Source organism: Macaca thibetana, chromosome 14 (genome assembly GCF_024542745.1).
Source record: "Macaca thibetana thibetana isolate TM-01 chromosome 14, ASM2454274v1, whole genome shotgun sequence".
NCBI lineage: Eukaryota > Metazoa > Chordata > Mammalia > Primates > Cercopithecidae > Macaca > Macaca thibetana.
In genome coordinates this window covers 46,496,858-46,515,037 of record NC_065591.1, presented here as the reverse complement: position 1 = coordinate 46,515,037, position 18,180 = coordinate 46,496,858, and the positions used below count along the sequence as shown (strand labels likewise).

Sequence of the window (18,180 nt, the reverse complement as noted above, 5' to 3'; positions counted from 1 at the left end):
CAAGATATAAATAAACTGTGGCCAGGCGTGGTGGCTCACCCCTGTAATCCCAGCACTTTGGGAGGCTGAGGCGGGCAGATCACCTGAGGTCAGGAGTATGAGACCAGCCTGGCCAACATGGTGAAACCTGGTCTCTACTAAAAATACAAAAATTAGTTGGTTGTGGTGGCACACGCTTGTAATCCCAGCTGCTCAAGAGGCTGAGCAAGAGAATGGATTCAACCTAGTAGTTGAAAGTTGCAGTGAGCCAAGATTGTGCCTCTGCACTCCAGCTTGGGTGACAGAACGAGACTCCATCTCAAAAAATAAATTAGTAAATTAATAAAATAAAATAAATAAATAAACAGGGAGATAGTTGGTAATGTATATTATAGGCAAAGTATAAATTTTCTCTATTGATACAAATTTTTCTAAATGATGTTAGTAATTCAAAATTGAAAAAGCTAATAAGAAAATAACTTTAAGTCATGATTCACAATTTCTAAAAAATAAAAACGGCTCCTAAACGTACAGAAAGAGGAGAAATTCAACTCATAATGAAAGACATGCCAATTGAAATTACAGAGTTATATTTTACTTACCAAAATATTAAAAACCATTAAGTTTTATAGCATACAGTGTGGGGATGGAGTGGCATCAGGTACCCTCACTCATTTCTGCTGAGGATGCAGATGGATACAACTTCCAGTGAAGGAATTTTCAACATGTGAAAGCATGTATAAAGTATCATCCTTTTCTCTCTGTAATTCCTCATCTAGGAATTTATCTTAGAGATATATTTGTGCATGTTCAAAAGATCTATGTACTAAGTTAATAAATGCAGTGTTATTTACAGTCAAAAACTTGTAACAGCCAAAATGGCCATCAATACTGTATAAATTATGGTCTATCTGTGCAGTGGAATACTCTGTAGCTACCCAAAAAGAACAACAAACCTAATATAAAAGGCCCTCCAGAATTAGTTAGATTTTTAAAAAAGAACGCATGCCAATGTATATATTGTATGACAAAAAATATATAGTTGTTTTATTATTAAATATTTGTGAATTAATATACATTTTTATTAGTAAGTATAATAGGATATGTCTTTGTTAACAAGGTAAGGATGCCTGAGGACCTAACATGGGAATGACAGTTTTCAGTGAGTGTATTTCAAGATTATTTTTTAAAGCTTTGACTATATTACAATGTGACAAATAAATTTTCAAACAAAAAACATAAATTTAATGATCTAGCTAAGAGAGGGAAATAGAGATATGAGAAGATACGAGGAAGGGTGAGGAAATGAAGATAATGAGTACAGAAAACTCTTTGGAAGATTTTTTTTTTCTAAAGGAAGAAAGATAAATCAGGCTGTGGATAGAGATGAATGACTGCTTAGATGGTGTTTTATGCCACAAATAGGATGGGGTGTTTCAATTGCAATGGAAGGATCCATTAGAGAAGGAAACATTGAAGATGTAGAAGGGAGAAGCAATAATGCTATAAAATGTTTCTGGGGGAGGGAACAGAGGAAACTGTACAAATGGAAAGGGTGGTTTCAAACCGGAATTTGCAGAGCCCATTTCCTGGCATGAGAGAAAATGCAGAGAGATGCACTCAGAGAGAGATGGGCAGGTAGGTTCGCTCTGTGGAGATTGAGTAATTCTCAGAAGAGCATCATCTGACAGTGATTAAAAAAATAAATGAAGAGTAAGTGGTTTTAGGAGAGAGACGATGGCTGAAGGTTTTCCTTTGGAGATGAGAAGCAATTATGGAAATGTTACATGACTGTTCAGGAGATATAAGTGAACATTTCAGGTTCAAGGTCGTAAATGTACAGTGAAACTGCTAGGCATGGTTGTGTGTTGAGCTCCAGCCACACTCAGTTCTATGGGAATAGGCATGGAGTTAGTGGAGAGCTAGATTCAATCAGGGCAAAAGATAAACAGATGGTTCAGCAGGGACATATATGTATGACAAATAAACACATAAAAAGATGCTCAACATCACTAATGTTTAGGACAATAAATAAAAGTCACGAAATACCACTCTACCCTCTCAATATGGCTAAAATATAAAATACTGATAGTTTCAAATATTAGCTGAGATTTGAAGGAATTGGAGGTCTCATACACTGCCAATGAGAAAGTAAAATATTAGAGCTACTCTGGGAAATCTTACATTTTCATACAATCCAGCAATCCAGTGTATCCTAGAACCTGGAAAATTTATCCTAGAAACTGGGAAACTATGTTCACTTAAAAATCTGTACAGGAGAGGAGCCAAGATGGCCAAATAAAAACAGTTCTGGTCTGCAGCTCCCAGTGGGACCAACGCAGAAGACTGGTGATTTCTGCATTTCCAACTGAGGTACCCAGTTCATCTCACTGAGACTGGTTAGGCAGTGTGTACAAGCCACGGAGAGCAATGAGAAGCAGGGTGGGGCGTCGCTTCATCTGTGAAGTGCAAGGAGCCAGGGGACACCCTTCCCCCAATCAAGGGAAGCTGTGAGGAACTGTGCTACCAGCCCAGTACTACGGTTTTCAAATGGTTTTTGTAATCTGCAGATCAGGAGATTCCCTCGTGTGCCTACACCACCAGGGCTCTGGGTTTCAAGCACAATATTGGGCAGCTGTTTGGGCAGAGACCGACCTAGCTGCAGGAATCTTTTTCATACCCGAGTGGTGCCTAGAACCCCAGTGAGACAGAACCATTCACTCCCCTGGAATGGGGGCTGAAGCCAGGGAGACAAATGGTCTCCCTCAATGGGTCCCACTCCCACAGAGCCCAGCAAGCTAAGCACCACTGGCTTGAAATTCTCACTGCCAGCACAGCAGTCTGAGGTCGACCTGGAACGATCCAGTTTCGTAGAGGGAGGGGTATCCGCCATTCCTGAGGCTTTACTAGGCAGTTTTCCCCTGACAATGCTAAGAAGGCTGGGAGGTTTGGACTGCATGGAATTCACCACAGCGGCTAAGCAGCTGTGGCCAGACTACTTCTCTAGATTCCTCCTCACTGGGCAGGACATCTCTGAAGGAAAGGCAGCAGGTCCAGCAGGGGTTTACAGATAAAATTCCTATCTCCTTGGGATGGAACATGTGGGGGAAGGGGAGGCTGTGGGTGCAACTGCCACAGATTTAATCTTTCCTGCCTGCTGCCTCTGAAGAGAGCAGCTGATCCTGACAAGGGGGGTTCTCCCAGCACAGTGCACCAGCTCTGCTAAGGGACAGACTGCCTCCTCAAGACGTGCCTCCCAACTGGGAGAGACCTCCTAACAGGGGTCGACAGACACCTCATACAGGAGAGGTCTGATTGCCATCAGGCCAGTGGCCCTCTGGAATGAAGCTTCCAGAGAAAGGATCAGGCAGCCATCTTTGCTGTTCTGCAGCCTCCAATGGCGGTACCCAGGTGAACAGGGTCTGGATTGGACCTTCAGCAAACTGCAGCAGACCTGCAGAAGAGGGGCCTGACTGTTAGAAGACAAACTAGCAAACAGAAAGCAATAACATCAACATCAACTAAAACACCCCCACACAAAAACCCCACCCAAAGGTCATCAACCTCAAAGATCAAAGGTAGATAAATCCAGAAATATGAGGAAAGCAGTGCAAAAATACTGAAAATTCCAAAAACCAGAAAGCCTCCTCTCCGCCAAAGTATCACAACTCCTCTCAAGCAACAGCACAAAACTGCATGGAGAATGAGATTGACGAATTGACAGAGTAGGTTTCAGAAGGTTGGTAATAACAAACTCCTTTGAGCGAAAGGAGCATATTCTAACCCAATGCAAGAAAGTTAAGAACCTTGATAAAAGGTTACAGGAACTGCTAACTAGAATAACCAGTACAGAGAGGAACATAAGTGACCTGATGGAGCTGAAAAACACAGCACAAGGACTTTGTGAAGCATACACAAATATCAATAGCCAAATTGATCAAGCGGAAGAAAGAATATCAGAGAGCGAAGATCAGCTTACTGAAATAAGGTGTGAAGACTAGATTAGAGAAAAAAAGAATGAAAAGGAACGAACAAAACCTTCAAGAAATCTGGGGCTATGTGAATAGACAAACCTACAATTGATTGGTGCAACTGAAGGTGATGGGAAGAATGGAACCAAGTTCAAAAATACACTTCAGGATATTATCCAGGAGAACTTCACCATCCTAGCAAGACAGGCCAACATTCAAATTTAGGAAACAGAGAACAACACTAAGATATTCCTCGAGAAGAGCAACCCCAAGACACATAATTGTCAGATTCTCCAAAGTTGAAATGAAGGAAAAAATGTTAAAGGCAGCCAGAGAGAAAGGTCAGGCTACCTAAAACGCAAGCCCATCAGAATAACAGCAGATCTCTCTGCAGAAACCCCACAAGGCAGAAGAGAGTAGGGGGCAATATTCAACATTCTTAAAGAAAAGAATTTTCAACCCAGAGTTTCATATCTAGTCAAACTAAGCTCCATATGCAAAGAAGAAAAAAAATCCTTTCCCGACAGGCAAATTATGAGGGATTTTGTCATCACCAGGCCTGCCTTACAGGAGCTCCTGAAGGAAGCACTAAATATAGAAAGGAAAAACTGGTACCAGCCACTGCAAAAACACACTAAAATATAAAGACCAATGACACTATGAAGAAACTGCATTAACTAATGTGCAAAATACCCAGCTAGCATCATGATGACAGGATCAAATTCACACATAACAATATTAACCTTAAATATAAATGGGCCAAATGCCCCAATTAAAAGACACAGACAGGCAAATTGGATAAACAGTCAAGACCCATAGGTGTACTGTATTTAGGAGACCCATCTCATGTGCAAAGACACACATAGGCTCAAAATAAGGGGATGGAAAAATATTTCCCAAGCAAATGGAAAGCAAAAAAAGCAGTGGTTGCAATTCTAGTCTTTGATGAAACAGTCTTTAAACTAACAAAGGTCAAAAAAGACATAGGAGGGCATTACATTATGGTAAAGGGATCAATGCAACAAGAAGAGCTAACTATCCTAAATATATATGTACCCAATACAGGAGCACACACATTCATAAAACAAGTTCTTACAGACCTACAAAGAGACTTAGACTCTCACACAATAATAGCAGGAGACTTTTACATCCCACTGTCAATATTGGATCAATGAGACAGAAAATTAACAAGGATATTCAGGACTTGAATTCAGCTCTGAACCAAGTAAACCTAATAGACATTGACAGAACTCTCCACTCCAAATCAACAGTATATACATTCTTCTTAGTACCACATAACACTTATTCTAAAATCAACCACATAATTGGAAATAAAATACTCCTCAGCAAATACAAAAGATTGGAAACAATAACAAAAAATCTCTCTGACTGCAGTGCAATCAAATTAGAACTCAGGATTAAGAAACTCACTCAAAACCACACAACTCCATGGAAATTGAACAAGCTGCTCCTGAATGACTACTGGGTAAATAACAAAATTAAGGCAGAAATAAAGAAGTTCTTTGAAATCAATGAGAACAAAGAGACAACATACCAGAATCACTGGGACACAGCTAAAGCAGTGTTAAGAGGGAAATTTATAGTACCAAATGCCCACATCAGAAAGATGAAAAGGCTTGAATCAATACCCTACATCACAATTTAAAAAACTAGAGAAGCAAGAACAAGCAACTTCAAAAGCTAGCAGAAGACAAGAAATAACTAAGAGAAGAACTGAAGGAGCTAGAAACACGAAAAACCCTTAAAAAAAAATCAATGAATCCAGAAGCTGACTTATTCAAAACGTTAACAAGATAGATAGACCACCAGCTAGACTAGCAAATAAGAAGAGAGAAAAATCAAATAGACACAATAAAAAATGATAGAGGGGATATCACCACTGATCCCACAGAAATACAGCTACCATCAAAGAATACTACAAACCTCTAAGCAAATCAACTAGAAAATCTAGAAGAAATGTATAAATCCCTGGACATATACACCCTCCTCTGATGAAACCAGGAAGAAGCCAAATCCCTGAAAAGACTAATAACAAGTTCTGAAATTGAGGCAGTAATTAGTAGCCTATCAATGAAAAAAAGTTCAAGACCAGATGGATTGACAGCCAAATTCTACCAGAGGTACAAAGAGGAGCTGTTACCATTCCTTCTGAAACTATTCCAAACAATAGAAAAAGAAGGACTCCTCCCTAACTCATTTTATGAGGCCAGCTTCATCCTGATACCAAAACCTGGCAGAGACACAACAAAAAAAGAAAATTGCAGACCAATAACCCTGATGAACATTGATGCAAAAATCCTCAATAAAATAATGGCAAACCGAATCCAGCAGCACATCAAAAAGGTTATCCACCACCATCAAGTCAGCTTCATCCCTGGGCTGCAAGACTGGTTCAACATATACAAATCAATAAGTGTAATCCATCACATAAACAGAACCAATAACAAACACCACGTGATTATCTCAATAGATGCAGAAAAGGCCTTTGATAAAATTCAACATCCCTTCATGTTAAAAACTCTCAATCAACTAGGTATTGATGGAACATATCTCAAAATAATAAGAGCTATTTATGATAAACCCATAGCCAATATGACACTGAATGGGCAAAAACTGGAAACACTTCCTTTAAAAACTGGAAACAAGACAGAAATGCCTTCTTACCACTCCTATTCAACACAGTATTGAAAGTTCTGGCCAGGGAAATCAGGTAAGAGAGATAAATGAAGGGTATTCAAATAGGAAGACAGGAAGTCAAATTGTCTCTATTTGCAGATGACAGGATTGTATATTTAGAAAACCCCATTGTCTCAGCCCCAAAGCTCCTTAAACTGATAATCAACTTCAGCAAAGTCTCAGGATACAAAATCAGTGTGCAAAAATTACAAGCATTCCTATACACGAATAATAGAAAAGCAGAGCACCAAATCATGAGTGAACTCCCTCTCACAATTGTTGCAAAGAGAATAAAAGACTTAGGAATACAACATACAAGGGATGTGAAAGACCTCTTCAAGGAAAATTACAAACCAGTACTCAAGGAAATAAGAGAGGATACAAACAAATGGAAAAAAATTCCATTCTCATGGATATGAAGAACCAGTATCATGAAAATGGCCATACTACCCAAAGTAATTTATAGTTTCAGTGCTATTCCCATCAAGCTACCATTGACTTTCTACACAGAATTAGAAAAAAACTAGTTTAAATTTCATTCAAAACCAAAAAGAGCCCATATCACCAAGACAATCCTAAGGAAAAGGAACAAAGCTGGAGGCATCACGCTACCTGACTTCAAACTATACTACAATGGTACAGTAACCAAAACAGCATGGTACTGCTACCAAAACAGATACATAGACGAGTGAAACAGAACAGAGACCTCAGAAATAACACCACACATCTACAACCATCTGATCTTTGACAAACCTGACAAAAATAAGCAATGGTGAAAGGATTCCCTATTTAATAAGTGGTGCTGGGATAACTGGCTAGCCATATGCAGAAAACAAAAATTGGACCCCTTCCTTACATCGTGTACAAAAATAAACTCTAGATGGATTAAACACTTAAATGTAAAACCCAAAACCATAAAAAAAAAACCCAGAAGAAAATCCAGGCAATAGCATTCAGGACATAGGCATAGGCAATGACTTCATGATGAAAACACCAAGAGCAATTGCAGCAAAAGCCAAAATTGACAAATGTGATCTAATTAACCTAAACAGCTTCTGCACAGCAAAAGAAACTGTCATCAGAGGGAACAGGCAACTTACAGAATGGTAGGAAATTTTTGCAATCTCACCATTTCACAAAGATCTAATATCCAGAATCTTGAAGGGAGTTAAACAAATTTAAAAGAGGAAAACACCTCCACCCCATCAATAAGTGGGTGAAGGATATGAACAGACACCTCTCAAAAGAAGACATTTATGCAGCCAAAAAACATATGAAAAAAAGCTCATCATCACTGGTCATTAGAGAAATGCAAATAAAAACCACAATGAGATACCATCTCACGACAGTCAGAATGGTAATTATTAAAAAGTTAGGAGGCCGGGCGTGGTGGCTCACGCCTGTAATCCTAGCACTTTGGGAGGCCAAGGGGGAAGGATCACAAGGTCAGGAGATTGAGACTATCCTGGCTAACATGGTGAAACCCGGTCTCTACTAAAAATACAAAAAATTAGTCAAAAAAAAATTTAGGAAAAAACAGATGCTGATGAAGCTGTGGAGAAATAGGAAAGCCTTTATACTGTTGGTAGGAGTGTAAATTAGTTCAACCATTGTGGAAGACTGTGAGAAGATTTCTCAAGGATGTGAAACCAGAAATACCATTTAGCCCAGCAATCCCATTACTGGGTATATATCCAAAGGATTATAAATCATTCTAGTATAGAGACACACGCACATGTATGTTTATTGCAGCACTATTTACAACAGCAAAGACTTGGAAACAACCCAAATGCTCATCAACGATAGACTGGATGAAGAAAATGTAGCACATATACACTATGGAATACTATGCAGTCATAAAAAAGAATAAGTTCATGTCCTTAACAGCGACATGGATGAAGCTGGAGCCATTATTCTTAACAAATTAACACAGGAACAGAAAACCAAACAATGCACGTTCTCACTCAAAATTGGGAGTTGAAAAATGAGAACCGTTGAACACAGGGAGGGGAACATTACAGACCGCTTCCTATTGGGTTATGGGAATCAAGGGGAGGGAAATCATTATGACATATACCTAATGCATGCAGGGCTTAAAACCTAGATGATGGGTTGATAGGTGCAGCAAACCACCATGGCAGATGCATACCTATGTTAGAAACCTGCAGATTATGCACATGTATCCCAGAACTTAAAGTAAAATAAAAAAGTCTGTACATATATGTGTATAGCTACTTTATTTATAAATGCCATGTTAAAAAAAAACAGCAATGTCTTTCCACTTGTGAATAGTGAAACAAAGCATAGTACATCCATACAATGGAATACTACTCAGTAGTATAAAAAAGTCAGCAATAAACTATTGGTAGCTGGAAAATATCAGGTGAATCTCGAGGACATTATGCTGAATAAGAAAACCCAAAGTCAAAAGATTAGATACCATATGATTCCATTTATGTAACACTTTTGAAATGATGAAATTACAGACATGAAGAATAGATCAGTGATTAGAGGGATTTGGGAAGAAGCACACTGTGTGTGTGACAGTAGGAGGAGCCCAACGGAATTCTTCTGTCATGAAGAAACACTTCTATGTTCAATGTGATTGTGTTTATGAATCTATACCTGTGACAAAATATTTTGGAATGAAACATAGAGGAATATCTCACTCCAAAAATGAGTGCATGCAAACACTGGTAAAATTTGGTAAGATTGTGCTGTAGCTATTTGGTGAAATCTGATAAGATTTGCGGTGTAGATAATTAGACGGTATCAATGTCAGTTTCCTGGTTTTGACAATACATTTATTTAATATGTAAGTATTGCTGTAGGTTGGGTGATGGGCATACAGGAACTCACTGTACTGCTTTTGTAACTTCTTCATAGTCTACAATTAATTCATAGTAAAAACTTAAAAACCAACTGAAAGACCTGTTCATTGTATGGACTTATCTCCATGGATATTGAAGTCACCAAGAATGAGGACATGGGGTATGCTGGAAGGAAGTTTGTAAACCAGGCACATAGGCTAGAAGATAAGGTAGTAAGCATTAACAGACACCTTCCACAAAATTAAGTGCATGTTAAATTTTTACCATATTTGTTTCCAATAACTCTTAAAATGAATACATACACTTTCACAGACACAACTTAAGGCTGAATCATGCATCTCTACTCTCAGCAATAATTGTACGTGTCTTTGATAAGAAGGCAAGGGTGCCTGCACACCTAGAATGGGAATAACAACTTTCTTCAACTTCAGAATGTCTGAGGTTGATATGTATTATTCTTTCACATGTGTACTAAGATGTTAAAACAGGAGAATTAAACTAAATGTCAAGACACTATAGATATTATGTTACAAAGAGGTGCTAGGTGACACAGAATTTGAGTAGGAATTTTTGGATATCCATATCAAGCTATGCCGAATTTAGGTTTGAATTTTTATGTGACAGTTACAATGTTGACTTAATTCACAGATTAACTATCTCCCTTACTCCCAATGTGGGCCTTCTGTAGGTAAAAATGCTGCTCCAGAGAAGGGGCTGCATTCATTGCTTCTCTCTTCTCCCCAACCCCCACACGTTTTTTTTGTGTGTGTGTTTTTTTATCCATGTCTTCTGACCCTGGAGGTCAGGATATATCACTGTGAGGAGAGTAAGGAGAGCCGGGCATTGATTTTGATTTGTCCTGTTGGCCTGACCTGCCTGGCCCTTTCTGGGCTTATATTATTATAGAGCTCACTCCTATGAATATCACAAAACTAACAGCAAGCCCTATCACTTCAAGGCCAGAAAAGATAATGCTCATTATTCGGAGCACTCCAGCCTTGTGATTCTATTTAAGAGGGATCTTGCCATTCCAAATACATGAGGTGGCACAAGGAATAAAACTCATATATGAATTATTCACCATTCCCTAAAAAACTCTAGGCTTTTATTAACAGTGCCACTGTGAATTATCTCTTCTCCCATTTCCATCTGTTGGATCCTATTTATCTCTCTTTGCCCAATACAAAAATCTACATGACTGGCAAAATTTGCAGAGGGTATAATTATAATAATAATGCTGGGTCAGTTGCAGTCATCAGTTAAAATTCTACCTATGACACGAAGCCTTCCATGATCCACTCACTTCTACATACACACTCAGGAATGAGATCTGCTGTCTGCTCTCCTTCCTTGTGTTTGCATCCTGCAAAGCTCCAGAATAATTGGACCAATATGATGGGCATGAGCATTGAGATTTCGTCTTCTATACTCTGCTGTCACTGCTAGATAACAGCAAACAAATGTCATCTATATCTGTAGCCAGCATTGATGCATTGACAATAATGGGGCCTGATTGATACCATACCGTCTTACAGAACAAGCATCTCGACAGACTTTTCAGACTCTAGGTCACTGCCGCATAGGTGAGAAGAACATACGCTTACTGTGATTACAGTCACTGTGTAGAGACGTAAATTTCTCAGGCTGTCAGGATCATAACAGTAGTTATCTTCTGTCCTCAGGCTGTCAGGATCATAATAGTAGTTATCTTCAGTCCATGGTTATGGTAAAATCACACCTTACCCACATATTCTGAAAAGAGATATATAAGCACAAATGCACAAATGAAACAGTTTCAGCCTGGGGCAATCCCATAACCTCACTTCTGCTTGATTTGCCTGGAATGAGCATGTGATGCATGCTGGCCATGCAGTCAGCTTGAGAATCCCAAATTCCTGAAACCAGGTCCAGGGTTCTTCCCATTCTGGCACTTGCATATCCTGCTTCCCTACACATCTTAGGATTTCTAGATATTAGTTGGGTTTGCCTGAAGGCAAGGGCTTCTTTTGCTAGAACACAGGGTAATGGTAGTAGGTAGTTCTGCAATGTCTGTGGCCTAAGCAACTGCAGGGTCTCTTGAAAATCTTTTCAGGAATTGTGCACTGGTGTGATGTTGGACTATCATCTGAGGGTTGTTGTAAGATTCAGCCTATTAGTTTTGTGATGTCATCAATTATAAAATTGTTGCTAAGATTGTTGCCTTCCATGAGTATCCACCTGGTGAACATTCTCTAATTTATTAAAATCATGTTGTCCTGCTTCAGCTGGGTGCTTTGGTGTGGCATTCCTCTTCAGGATGGCAGCCAGATAACTTGGAATTTTTAGATACCCTCTCCTCTGAGCACCTTTGAGCCACAAACACAATACTTGGATAGCATGTGTCACACTGGGAGGCAGTCTTTCCTGCACTAGTGTCCTTCCTTCACAGGCTGTGCACTCTGGGAATGTGCGTATGTTTACTTTGACTCCCAAGTGTCTAGCATGCAAGCTAGAGAATAGATGATGCTCAGTGTGTATTTATACAATAAACAGTAGAAAAAGTGAGAGATATTGCTACGAAAAGCCCACTTAATGATATATTCAGGAATGCAAGTGCCTAGATTAATTGAAAATGACTGTTAATCAGTATTTACAAAAATGATACATTTGTAATATGAACATTTCAATTTTATCAGAATTCATTCACTATAATAGAGCTAGACTGTGGAACATTTGTTTGTGTAGGATTCAGCAAATAGAATTCTACTCTGTCTGGCTGAAAGTATATCTGTCAATCATTGTCTATGATTTGCGGTTTAGATTAGTTTATTTGTAGATCTTAGCATCAGATACATAGCATTCTGTCCTAGCAAATCGTTCTATATTTCTCATTTTTGCTTAATTTTGTAGAGTTGGAAGACTTACATCTACTAAACTAACAATAATTTGGAGCCTGCTTTTATTTTCCATTTGAGTGTTCACATTAGTTTTTATGGAAACTGCAGTTCTTCTTTCACACTATTTTTTCATTGATCTGTGCTGTATTTTGATAAATTAGGTAATTATACAGAGAAGTTTAATTGGCAAAGCAGGACAAGAAACAGATCCAATTGGTTCTTGTGATTGTGATGACTCAGTGTCCTTGAGCCCAGGTGTACTAGAGCATCAGTGAATGGCCACAAAGGCTCAGCATTTTCTCGGCATCAATCAATATATTTTCTTCAAGAAATGGAAAGGATTGGTTATAGACATAGAATGTATTAGTCAGAGACTTATTTAAAAGCTGTTGCTTTTATGTAGAATTAGCACAGTGCCTGATGAATTAGAATTCAATGTTTGTTGAATTCATGCCTAAAATATAGTTATGAGTGGAAGCTTCCCAAAAAGTGCCAAGAGAGACTTTCATGTATTTTCTCACTTTCTGGAGAACACTCCTGGATGCCCTGCATGCTCCTCCTTGATATGAAACCAAGAGGAAATGATATCATTGACCTTGGAAAGAAGGCAGATCATGAGTAGACTCCCACATCCCCTCCATTCTTCTTCCCAGAGGCAGTGAGCAGACCTTCAACGAAAAGGAACAGCTGTTCTCAGAATGACCAACTGCAGAGGACACTCTATTAAGTGGGAGGTGCCTATACGAGTTCCAGTGAGACCTGGTGACTGAGCCAGCCTTTGCAAGATGTTGGATGAACCTGTGATTTTCAGGCGGGAGCTACTTGAGAGAAATATTTACCAAGCATCTTCTAAATTGCACACCTACTCTGTTGCACTAGAAATTCAAAGACACAGTCCTTGCTTTAAAAGACCTCAAAGTACGGTTGAAGAGAAAGAAGTGAGGACAGATAATTCAAGTACACTGTTGTAAGTGCTGTAGTTGAGTAATGCTGAGGTCAAGTGAGTTCAGATTGGGATTCAGGGACAGAATCTAAGCTTTCATAAAGCTGAAGTTTTCTTCTGTCAAAAGAAAAAGAATTTCACTAACATCAAAATAAGCAGGTTTCCAAGTTAGAAACAAACTTATTTGATTCAACTGCTAGGTGAAAATTCTCTACAGAATTCCCCATGATAGACAACATCTTTAGCCAAAACTGTACAATTGATATCACAGACTCCCTGAGTGGACTTTCCCAATAACCTCGATCTGAACTAAAGACATCACATCAAAGCTCTTGGCATGGAGCATTGGCTGCAAACACTGGCTTCCTGCTTCCTCGACCTGTAGGAAACCCTCACCTACAGCCAAGTCCTCCTACAGCATTTGGAAATTGAGGGTGAACAGATGGGATTCAGCATCAGCAGAATGCTGGGGCTGGAAGAGCAATGGATCTGGACTGAGGGGACTTGAATTCAACATTGTGAATAATGTGAGAAGAGCCACCAATAAATTTTGTTGGACAAATTGAAAACTATATACCTATTTATTACTTTCATAGCTACTTTGTACTGCCTCCTGCATACTCAAATTGCACTTGTCAGCTCCCCTCAGTGAGGGCCAATCTGAGGGGCAGCCTCACTGTCTGTGAGCAGCACACAGCCCACTGTGATGTCACATCTTCTCTTGGTGGTCTCTTCTGTCTGCTTGAGTTATCTGTGGAAGGGATAACCACTGGTGGAGCATAGTCCTGAATTTTGTACTGACCCCATTTCCATAATTAACTGTTTTTAATTGTGTTAAAATTTACATAACATACACTTTCTAACTATAATGATTTAAAGTGTACAATTCAGTGTCATTAAGTACATTCAAAATAAGTTGTAACTGTTACCACTGTCCGTTTTAACAACTTTGCATTATTCCACACCGAACGTCTGTGCTCGTTCAATAATGGCTACACATTCTTTCCATCATCCAGCACCAGGATCCTCCTAATTTGTTTTCTGTGTTCAAGAATTTCCTAGTTTTGATACCTCATAAAATTTGAACGTACAATATTGTTCTTTGGTCTGGCTTATTTCCCTTAGCACAATGTTTCCAGGTTCATCCATGAATTCCAGAATTCATGTATTAGAATTCTATACCAACTGTAAGTTATTATCCAGATACTATAATTGACATTAGCATGGAAAGGTCAGATGTTTTCAGTGTTGCTTCTTATGTTAACAGCCATAAAACTGACTGAAAGTTATACCCAGAACAATTTGTACAAAACCTGGAAGAATGAAGAATTCTACAGGTGAAAGTATCTGAAGAATAAATGGTTTTCCAGATAATTTCCACTTTGAAACCAATATTGAAGTTTTCAGTGGCCTAAATGGAACTGGTGGGGCATATTTATTAGCTCCTCACTGGTCTCTTAGTCCAGGAAGAGCTAAATTAGAACTTACCAGTTCTCAAAGTCTCAAAGGGAAGGGGCCATGGTTGTCTTCACTAGAAACCAAGGTCAATGTGTCACCATGCTGTGGACAATTACAGCAGAGGACTTTTCATAAAACCAATTTTCTAGACTGTTTTTTATGAAGAGAGAATTTGTCTCTAAGTACGTTATTTTGCTCTATATCTGAAAATACAATGGACGTAGAGATAGCAGAACTCATTTTTTTAGAATTGAGCTTCCAACTGTCGTAATGCCTCCAGTCATAGAAGGGAACATGATTTTCAGGGGAATATAGTCTGAGACATTAATAAGGAATCTTCCCTTTCGATATAATCAGGTAGGAAACAAGTATAAGGTAGAGTTTTAAGGTTTTGGACAGGAACTACTTTCAATACCAGGTAATTGCAGAAAAAGTGTTCAGCAAGAAAGATTCAATGCAAGATAACAGGAAAAATATATTGGCAATATCAAGGAGAATCTAAACATTGTATTATCAGACTAATGCTTCCTATGGTTGAAAACTGCAACTGTCAGATTAGATAAAAATCAATTTGAAGACCTTGAGGAACCACTGAGACATTCCTGAGGTGCAACGCTAAGAAAAACACATATAATTGTCAAGGGTGGCAGAGCAGTGTTGGTCTCAAAGTCCCGTCTGACTGACAGGGCAGAGGCTCTTCCTCACTGCTCCGATCTGCTTCCCGACAGCTCCAGGGTTTCCTCAGGAAGCCGCCCTCCACCTTCATCCACCTCAGGCATGTCCTGCAGAGCCCTCTGGAGAACCAGCTTCAGGTTCTGCCTATTGTGACGCTGCCTAAAGCAGCCCATGAAGAAGTAAATGATGGGATTGGCACTGCTGTTAAGAGAAGAAAGTAAAATGGAAACTAGATGAACGTGACAATATATAAGACTCCCAAATCCATGTGGTTCTATAAAAACAGGAAAAACTGAATACCGAAGGGCAGGCCGCAGAGGAGGAAGACCAGCACTGTGAGCAGGATGGTCATGTACAGCCTGGTCAGTGGCATCTTCCGGGATCCACAGAGGATCCTGACCAGCAGGACCAGGCTGGACCCGTAGAGAACCACACATAAAAAATCAGCCACGCGACTGTGATGAAATCCGATGTTTGACACCAAACAGAATCAGCATCACTAAGCAGGAAGCCACAGAACATCCTCTCCAGGATGCTCCACGGCAGGAACAGGGCCCAGAGCAGGACACACACGACCACTGACAGGTGTGTGGTGCGGCGGCAGCGGTACCAGATGGGCCACAGGACGGACAGGCAACTGTACAGAATATTTGTGTAGGGTATAGGTCTGAGCTGAACTGCTCAGCAATAGAGCAGAGGAAAGAGTAAGTGAGGGTGAGGTCTGAGTGCAACTGAAGGACATAACTGAAGTGTGGGAATATGTATGGGGGACTACTAAGTGTTCTGCTGGGTATACACAATGTAAACCTGTTTCATTCTCTCTTTCAGGAGATCTTTGGTTCATTACTTTTACATGTACTGGGACACCAAAAATTCATGTGATTCACTTTATTGTAATATTTGCTGTATTACAGTGATAGAAGAAGACTTGCAACATCATCAATGTATGCCTATTGTGATAAAGGTTGTATATCAAAGTAGTGTGTAAAACAGGCACTATTCAATGAATGGGATTAGGACAACTGAGTTGCCGTGAGAAATAAAATAAAGGTGAAACATACTTTATATATGATTTGAAGATAAATCCAAATATACTACTTATTTAGGATGCAAACATCTGTATGTCCATGAGGTGAAACAGGAGGGTGTAGGTCTTGGAGTGTAAGAGAGCTATTCATGCAGATTTCAACTGGAGAGTGAAGATTGGGTCTAATCTGAATAGTAGCAGCTGATTGAGAGTTTTTAAGATATTGTCTCTTTTCATTATCTGAAGAGCTTAGGAGGTAAGAATGAGTGTTATTCCCATATGGCTAAGAATGCATTGGAACACAGAAAGAGTGAATTATTCGTTCTGGGACTTATATAGTATGAATTTGAGCCCAACAGGGCTGACTAGGGCTGGTCCAGTCTTTGACCAGCCCTTTACAGCACCACTCTGTGTCGATTATACATGTTAGAGGTGATAAAGGAGAGGAGGGATTCTCAAGTTAAATCCAAGTTGGCAGTCAAAATTATGGGTTAAAAAAAAAAACTAACCTAAACAAATTTCAGATAGAGAAGGAGAAGCAAATCAAATAGGGAACAATATAGAGGAGAGTGAAAGGCATTTAGGAACAAATTCAGGAGTTCCTTTTTGCCTATCAGAGGCCACCTTTTCTCTGGAATCCCAAGAATGCACATGGGCAGGAACTCTTCAGGTAGAAAGAAGACACACCCTCCTCTGGGAGGTACAGAGGAGCAGCAGGAGTGAGTGCATCCATCATGAACTCTCTTAGAGAGACAAGCTGCCACCACCCTGATTGACGCGAAAAGGAAATGGGAGGAAAAGGAGAACCTCTGTTATCCACACTCTTGTTATCCACACTCAGGGCACTAAACACTTTGTCCATCTGTATTTATGGTATGATATGTTTGTCTTCCTTATGAAACTCGAAGCTCCATAAGGCGTAAGTCATGCCTATCTTTTTCACTGTGGTATCACCAACATTTAGCATGTGTTCCTTAAAGACCATCTATGGTATTATCCTCGTATAACATAAGATGAAGCCATGGCCTAGAGTATTAAAGTGTTTTCCTGTGATCACAACATGAGAGGTCGTGTTGTGAAGAGCAGGTCCAGTACCCACCCCTGGTCCCTGGAGCCCTGCATGAGACTTCTGTACTGTTCTCTGCCCCATCATTTATTCTTTCTGAGGAGTTCCTGAAAAATCTTGATGTGAGCACAGAATCAGAGACAGTGAGGGGCTGAAGAGACTGCTAGGTTGCTAGCAAAATATTGATTTTCCTCTTTGGTCACATAATAATTCTGCGAGTCTAAAGGCAGCACAAGGACCCAGATTCCGGTTTTCCTTGATGCTGGGTGCCATTGTATAACCAGGTGCTGTTCAATGAAAGGTGCACAAAAGTGAGGTAAGCAAGTCCTGGCTCATAGAATCAATCAAAAGAGCAAAGTTCCTCCTTTCCTCCACCCTTTTCTATCACGCTGGAATGCTAATGTGGCTGTGAACCATGTAGGATCACAAGGATGAGGGCACCTCCCTGGGGACTGGGGAGCTGCAGTTTTGGAATTCTGATGTATGATGCCTTGGAGTTTCCAGCTCAGATCTCACAGATAGTCATCTCTGGGTATTCACTAATGCTTGCTTCTGGAACCCCAGAACACACCGAAATATGCAGATACTCAATTTCCTTATATAAAAAGATGCAATATTTGTACACACCTTATGCTCTTTCTCCCAGATACATTAAAT

General features: G+C 39.7%; 1 pseudogene; it reads right to left on the bottom strand.

The window, feature by feature from the left end:
* Positions 1-15,456: 15,456 nt before the first annotated feature.
* Positions 15,457-17,796, bottom strand: LOC126936448 (mas-related G-protein coupled receptor member X3-like; annotated as a pseudogene).
* Positions 17,797-18,180: the final 384 nt, after the last annotated feature.